This window comes from Embiotoca jacksoni, unplaced genomic scaffold (genome assembly GCF_022577435.1).
Source record: "Embiotoca jacksoni isolate LCO1_2020_lvr unplaced genomic scaffold, fEmbJac1.0.p SCAF_10, whole genome shotgun sequence".
In the NCBI taxonomy this organism is placed as follows: Eukaryota; Metazoa; Chordata; class Actinopteri; family Embiotocidae; genus Embiotoca; species Embiotoca jacksoni.
Window position 1 is genome coordinate 12722949 of NW_027185230.1, and position 6786 is coordinate 12729734.

A 6786-nucleotide genomic window follows, 5' to 3' on the forward strand; every position below is an offset into this window, starting at 1 on the left:
TTCGTGGTAACTTTCCATCGCCGCAGATGAAAACTCGTCGAGTCAGTAGATCAAATTCTGATGAGAAATTTCTAAGTTGATGTCGTGTTCTAGTTTTGATGCGTGTCTGGTATGACAGTCATGTCCGAAGATGTTGCGCGAGACAAGGTGAAAGCTTTCAGCTGTCTGTCAAAAAAGAAAACTAGTTTATTTAACTGTCTGTAATTCTTCATTATGCTGCCAGCAAAAACTCAAACTTGTGTTGCGATCCAAATCAAAGAGCCTGGAAGACTATATGACCCTGAGTAATGTCAAAAGTTTGACTTTTTTTCATGTTTTGGACGACGTGACTTTTTTGTTCTTTTTTGTTCTTACTTCGGACAAAATGCAAGAGTATGACTTTTTTTATCACTTTTCGGAGGACATGACTTTTACATCATATTGCGGTCGACATGCTATAGAATGACTTTTTTTTCACATTTCGGACGACAAGTTCAACTGCTGTTCACGTGGAACCCTTCTCAACGTCGGCCTTCAAAGTTCTCGTTTGAATATTTGCTACTACCACCAAAATCTGCAGGGTTAGGGACTGTTTTTCACATTTTGGACGGTATGACTTTCATTTCATATTTACGTTATAGTATGACATTTTTTTTATCATATTTCGGGGGACATGGTATAGAATGACTTTTTTTTTTTTTTATCATATTTCAGACGACATGCTATAGAATGACTTTTTTTTTTTAATCATATTTCAGACGACATGCTATAGTATGACTTTTTTTTATCATATTTCAGACGACATGCTATAGAATGACTTTTTTATCATATTTCAGACGACATGTTATAGTATGACTTTTTAGTCATATTTCAGACGACATGCTATAGAATGACTTTTTTATCATATTTCAGACGACATGTTATAGTATGACTTTTTTAATCATATTTCAGACGACATGCTATAGAATGACTTTTTTTTTTATCATATTTCAGACGACATTAACATTAAAAAGAAGAAGTTATAAACCTAAGTCAGAGCAAGAAGAAGAAAATAGAAACGCATGGTGGAGCCACGCTAGACTTCAAGAATTCATGTAGCTGATCAGGACAAAAACCACAGAGGCTCGTTGCTTTGAAGAAGCGGAAGAGCGAGATACTGCAGTCATGTACAGATTAATCGCAGAAAGACGCTTTGTCAGAAGAGGCACAACTTTTCTCTCAAGGAGTCTAAAGGTCCCGAATCCAACAATGCTTCCATCACTGGGCAACCGACGTGCTCGTATGTTATGTACGGGAAAAATGACCTAGCGCTTCAGCTTTTTTTGTTTGTTTTTTTTTTCCTCAAGAAAACTGTTGAGATTTGATTTTAATGCTTTTTGTGTAGTTTTGTATTTCCATGCAAAAATCTTACTGTACTTGAATGTCTTTATTTTATTAAATGTTAATGACTTTTTTTTAATCATATTTCAGACGACATGCTATAGTATGACTTTTTTTTATCATATTTCAGACGACATGTTATAGTATGACTTTTTTTTAATCATATTTCAGACGACATGCTATAGTATGACTTTTTTGTCATATTTCAGACGACATGCTATAGTATGACTTTTTTGTCATATTTCAGACGACATGCTATAGTATGACTTTTTTGTCATATTTCAGACGACATGCTATAGTATGACTTTTTTGTCATATTTCAGACGACATGCTATAGTATGACTTTTTTGTCATATTTCAGACGACATGCTATATGACTTTTTTTTTTTTATCATATTTCAGACGACATGTTATAGTATGACTTTTTTTTAATCATATTTCAGACGACATGTTATAGTATGACTTTTTTTAATCATATTTCAGACGACATGCTATAGTATGACTTTTTTTTAATCATATTTCAGACGACATGCTATAGTATGATTTTTTTTATCATATTTCAGACGACATGCTACAGCATGACTTTTTTTAATCATATTTCAGACGACATGTTATAGTATGACTTTTTTGTCATATTTCAGACGACATGCTATAGTATGACTTTTTTGTCATATTTCAGACGACATGCTATAGTATGACTTTTTTGTCATATTTCAGACGACATGCTATAGTATGACTTTTTTGTCATATTTCAGACGACATGCTATAGTATGACTTTTTTGTCATATTTCAGACGACATGCTATATGACTTTTTTTTTTTTATCATATTTCAGACGACATGTTATAGTATGACTTTTTTTTAATCATATTTCAGACGACATGTTATAGTATGACTTTTTTTAATCATATTTCAGACGACATGCTATAGTATGACTTTTTTTTAATCATATTTCAGACGACATGCTATAGTATGATTTTTTTTTATCATATTTCAGACGACATGCTACAGCATGACTTTTTTTAATCATATTTCAGACGACATGTTATAGTATGACTTTTTTGTCATATTTCAGACGACATGTTATAGTATGACTTTTTTGTCATATTTCAGACGACATGCTATAGTATGACTTTTTTGTCATATTTCAGACGACATGCTATAGTATGACTTTTTTGTCATATTTCAGACGACATGCTATAGTATGACTTTTTTGTCATATTTCAGACGACATGCTATATGACTTTTTTTTTTTAATCATATTTCAGACGACATGTTATAGTATGACTTTTTTTTAATCATATTTCAGACGACATGTTATAGTATGACTTTTTTTAATCATATTTCAGACGACATGCTATAGTATGACTTTTTTTTAATCATATTTCAGACGACATGCTATAGTATGATTTTTTTTATCATATTTCAGACGACATGCTACAGCATGACTTTTTTTAATCATATTTCAGACGACATGTTATAGTATGACTTTTTTGTCATATTTCAGATGACATGCTATAGTATGACTTTTTTGTCATATTTCAGACGTTATAGTATGACTTTTTTTTAATCATATTTCAGACGACATGCTATAGTATGACTTTTTTTTGTCATATTTCAGACGACATGTTATAGTATGACTTTTTTTTAATCGTATTTCAGACGACATGCAATAGTATGACTTTTTTTAATCATATTTCAGACGACATGTTATAGTATGACTTTTTTATCATATTTCAGACGACATGTTATAGTATGACTTTTTTATCATATTTCAGACGACATGCTATAGTATGACTTTTTTGTCATATTTCAGACGACATGCTATAGTATGACTTTTTTGTCATATTTCAGACGACATGCTATAGTATGACTTTTTTGTCATATTTCAGACGACATGCTATAGTATGACTTTTTTGTCATATTTCAGACGACATGCTATATGACTTTTTTTTTTTTATCATATTTCAGACGACATGTTATAGTATGACTTTTTTTTAATCATATTTCAGACGACATGTTATAGTATGACTTTTTTTAATCATATTTCAGACGACATGCTATAGTATGACTTTTTTTTAATCATATTTCAGACGACATGCTATAGTATGATTTTTTTTATCATATTTCAGACGACATGCTACAGCATGACTTTTTTTAATCATATTTCAGACGACATGTTATAGTATGACTTTTTTGTGATATTTCAGACGACATGCTATAGTATGACTTTTTTGTCATATTTCAGACGTTATAGTATGACTTTTTTTTTTTATCATATTTCAGACGACATGCTATAGTATGACTTTTTTTTGTCATATTTCAGACGACATGTTATAGTATGACTTTTTTTTAATCGTATTTCAGACGACATGCAATAGTATGACTTTTTTATCATATTTCAGACGACATGCTATAGTATGACTTTTTTGTCATATTTCAGACGACATGCTATAGCATGACTTTTTTTTTTATCATATTTCAGACGACATGCTATAGTATGACTTTTTTGCCATATTTCAGACATGTTATAGTATGACTTTTTTTTAATCATATTTCAGACGACATGCAATAGTATGACTTTTTTGTCATATTTCAGACGACATGCTATAGTATGACTTTTTTGTCATATTTCAGATGACATGCTATAGTATGACTTTTTTTTAATCATATTTCAGACGACATGCTATAGTATGACTTTTTTGTCATATTTCAGACGACATGCTATAGTATGACTACTTTTATCATATTTCAGACGACATGTTATAGTATGACTTTTTTGTCATATTTCAGACATGTTATAGTATGACTTTTTTTTAATCATATTTCAGACGACATGCAATAGTATGACTTTTTTGTCATATTTCAGACGACATGCTATAGTATGACTTTTTTGCCATATTTCAGACATGTTATAGTATGACTTTTTTTTAATCATATTTCAGACGACATGCAATAGTATGACTTTTTTGTCATATTTCAGACGACATGCTATAGTATGACTTTTTTGTCATATTTCAGATGACATGCTATAGTATGACTTTTTTGCCATATTTCAGACATGTTATAGTATGACTTTTTTTTAATCATATTTCAGACGACATGCAATAGTATGACTTTTTTTTAATCATATTTCAGACGACATGCTATAGTATGACTACTTTTATCATATTTCAGACGACATGCTATAGTATGACTTTTTTATCATATTTCAGACGACATGCTATAGTATGACTTTTTTGTCATATTTCAGACGACATGCTATAGCATGACTTTTTTTTATCATATTTCAGACGACATGCTATAGTATGACTTTTTTGTCATATTTCAGATGACATGCTATAGTATGACTTTTTTTTAATCATATTTCAGACGACATGCTATAGTATGACTTTTTTGTCATATTTCAGACGACATGCTATAGTATGACTACTTTTATCATATTTCAGACGACATGCTATAGTATGACTTTTTTGTCATATTTCAGACGACATGCTATAGCATGACTTTTTTTTATCATATTTCAGACGACATGCTATAGTATGACTTTTTTGTCATATTTCAGATGACATGCTATAGTATGACTTTTTTTTAGTCATATTTCAGACGACATGCTATAGTATGACTTTTTTTTTAATCATATTTCAGACATGCTATAGTATGACTTTTTTATCATATTTCAGACGACATGCTATAGTATGACTTTTTTTAATCATATTTCAGACGACATGCTATAGTATGACTTTTTTGTCATATTTCAGACGACATGCTATAGTATGACTACTTTTATCATATTTCAGACGACATGCTATAGTATGACTTTTTTATCATATTTCAGATGACATGCTATAGTATGACTTTTTTTTAATCATATTTCAGACGACATGCTATAGTATGACTTTTTTGTCATATTTCAGATGACATGCTATAGTATGACTTTTTTTTAATCATATTTCAGACGACATGCTATAGTATGACTTTTTTGTCATATTTCAGATGACATGCTATAGTATGACTTTTTTTTAATCATATTTCAGACGACATGTTATAGTATGACTTTTTTGTCATATTTCAGATGACATGCTATAGTATGACTTTTTTTTAATCATATTTCAGACGACATGCTATAGTATGACTTTTTTGTCATATTTCAGACGACATGCTATAGTATGACTACTTTTATCATATTTCAGACGACATGCTATAGTATGACTTTTTTATCATATTTCAGACGACATGCTATAGTATGACTTTTTTGTCATATTTCAGACGACATGCTATAGTATGACTTTTTTGTCATATTTCAGATGACATGCTATAGTATGACTTTTTTTTAATCGTATTTCAGACGACATGCTATAGTATGACTTTTTTTTAATCATATTTCAGACGACATGCTATAGTATGACTTTTTTTAATCATATTTCAGATGACATGCTATAGTATGACTACTTTTATCATATTTCAGACGACATGCTATAGTATGACTTTTTTATCATATTTCAGACGACATGCTATAGTATGACTTTTTTGTCATATTTCAGACATGTTATAGTATGACTTTTTAGTCATATTTCAGACGACATGCTATAGTATGACTTTTTTTTTAATCATATTTCAGACATGCTATAGTATGACTTTTTTATCATATTTCAGACGACATGCTATAGTATGACTTTTTTTAATCATATTTCAGACATGCTATAGTATGACTTTTTAGTCATATTTCAGACGACATGCTATAGTATGACTTTTTTTTAATCATATTTCAGACGACATGCTATAGTATGACTTTTTTTTAATCATATTTCAGACGACATGCTATAGTATGACTTTTTTTTTAATCATATTTCAGACATGCTATAGTATGACTTTTTTATCATATTTCAGACGACATGCTATAGTATGACTTTTTTTAATCATATTTCAGACATGCTATAGTATGACTTTTTAGTCATATTTCAGACGACATGCTATAGTATGACTTTTTTTTAATCAAATTTCAGACGACATGCTATAGTATGACTTTTTTTTATCATATTTCAGACATGCTATAGTATGACTTTTTAGTCATATTTCAGACGACATGCTATAGTATGACTTTTTTTTTAATCATATTTCAGACGACATGCTATAGTATGACTTTTTTTTAATCATATTTCAGACGACATGCTATAGTATGACTTTTTTTTAATCATATTTCAGACATGCTATAGTATGACTTTTTAGTCATATTTCAGACGACATGCTATAGTATGACTTTTTTTTTAATCATATTTCAGACATGCTATAGTATGACTTTTTTATCATATTTCAGACGACATGCTATAGTATGACTTTTTTTAATCATATTTCAGACATGCTATAGTATGACTTTTTAGTCATATTTCAGACGACATGCTATAGTATGACTTTTTTTTAATCATAT